General features: G+C 29.7%; 1 long non-coding RNA gene across 1 annotated transcript; it reads right to left on the reverse strand.

Moving 5' to 3' along the window:
- Nucleotides 1–208: 208 nt before the first annotated feature.
- LOC118044946 (uncharacterized) lies at nucleotides 209–2242 on the reverse strand. The gene is made up of 3 exons (XR_004686879.2): nucleotides 2022–2242; nucleotides 1201–1257; nucleotides 209–486 (listed from the first exon to the last, which is right to left on the reverse strand). It is a non-coding gene; the product is annotated as an uncharacterized lncRNA (long non-coding RNA).

Consider the following 2242-nt stretch of genomic DNA (forward strand, 5'->3'; position numbering starts at 1 on the left):
ATTTCGGCAGAGTTTCCTCTGTTTTTGTTGGTACCAAGTTATCGACAACACTTCTAATATATATCATTATGACTTCCATCTTGATCCAATCATCCTGGATCACATTCCAATCATCAAACAATAACGCAATACTTATACTTATCAATTAATAATCAACATAAATGTACTCCCAAAGCAACCCAAAGGATAAACAAATTCATCACAAACATAATAAATGCTAACTAACTACATAAATACAACATTAAGATTAAGAGTCATATTATGTTTATAATAAATCTTATCTTATCATTTTGAAAATGATTTGATCATACTAATAACTATACATATATATAATACATCCACTACCTATTACACCTTCTACTTGATTTTTTTACATCACAAAAGGATTTACATTGAAAGTAACGACATGAATATTACATTCCAAAATAGTAATTAATATACATGAGAATTCCTACATCTGACGATCTGCATCACCTCATGGCATACCTGTTTCAACAACAACCATATTAATTAACTTTCTCATTATATTAATCTAACATTAAATAATTACTCTTAACCTTTGAAATTTAGTACTTCTACTTCAATCTAACTTACTCCTATATTTTACATAATCTTTTTAGGACTTAAAAATCCAACTAATTCCTCTTAATTACCAAATACATCTAACACTTCCATATAGATACCCAAAATTCATTTTTTCCTTCCTCGGTTACCAATAAACCCAGTAATTCCATTCGAATTACCTATCATCCAGCTAACCTCTTTTGTTAGCCAATCAATCCGGTAATTCCATATAAATTACTCCTTATCCAGTTAACCTCTTTGTTAACCAATAAACCCGGTAATTCTCTTTATTACCCAAAAATCCGACTAACCCATTTCGGTTAGCAAAATCAATCTGGTAATTCCATATGAATCACCCAGTATCCGGCTAATCTCTTTTGTTAGGCAATCAATCCGGTAATTCCATTCGAATTACCTAGCATCCGGCTAATCTCTTGTATTAGTCAAAAAATCCGGTAATTCCATACGAATTACCCCATATCCGGTTAACCTCATTGTTAACCAATAAAACCAGTAATTTCACATAATCATAACTCAAATTATTCATTTGCTCCATTCATTTAATATCAATTAAATAAGCAACATAGATAATTAGGAAAACTAAAAATTACAAAAAGAGGTGACGAATTCACCTACCTTCTGTTCGGGATGACCCGACTCCTCCTGTCTGATAACCAGCTCCAGACACAGCTCCTGAATCAATCAAGTGTCATTATATCATTAGTCCATCAATATTTTTTTCTTATGTGCCGAAACATAAAGCACATAATATTTTTATTTGTAATTTGTTCTAATAAAAATTCATTCTCAAATATAACATCATTATTTTACATACAACCTCATATTTAACTCAAGTTACTTCTTTGTTTTCTCTATGTTCATAATTCCTCCATCAAATTATTCTTCTATTCTTTATACCCTCACATCATATTATTTATTTTATTTAAATACTATATTCAAACACAATCTAGGCATCTTGTCTTCATATTTTCTTTTAACTAGTTTATTTCTCTTTTAATTTGAATTTACATATTATTATTATTATTATTATTATTTTCTCAACTTAAATGCTATCTCTTCATTTAGTCTTTCTTACATTTTCATTTATCATGATTAAACATGGTTTTTTTTTTCTTTCTAAACATTAACATCAAAACTCATTCTCCCATTTTTATTTTTTTTTTCTTCATTGGCCGAATGTGATGTTTCTTTTTTGCTCCCCCAAATCTCTCTTCATTTACTTGTTATTTCAACTTGTTTTCATTCTATTCCTCTTCAATTTCATCATTTTCCCTTCCCCTCCTAATTCCCCCAAATTCACATAAGAACCCTAAGTTCAATAATCTAGGATTTAAGGGAAACTAAGGTAAAGTTCCATGAAATTACTTCCTAATTTAATCAAATAAGCTTAGGAAAAACATCTAAATCAACATTAAATCCAAACTTCTCATGCTTACCTATTGTTTTTCTTCCAATTTCTCTTCTCTTCCAAGGTTAGCTGAATTCCCCTTCTCAAATCCTCCTTCCTTCACTTGATTTAGTGTTTTATAGGTTTAACTTGCAAGTTTATAAAGTTACTCTCTCAATTTTCTTATTGTTTTTCCTTACTTTTCTCTCTATCTCTCACGTTATGCTCTGTTTTTCTTTTCATATTTTTGTTTCTGCCCATTCGGCAGTT

This window comes from Populus alba, chromosome 19 (genome assembly GCF_005239225.2).
Source record: "Populus alba chromosome 19, ASM523922v2, whole genome shotgun sequence".
In the NCBI taxonomy this organism is placed as follows: Eukaryota; Viridiplantae; Streptophyta; class Magnoliopsida; order Malpighiales; family Salicaceae; genus Populus; species Populus alba.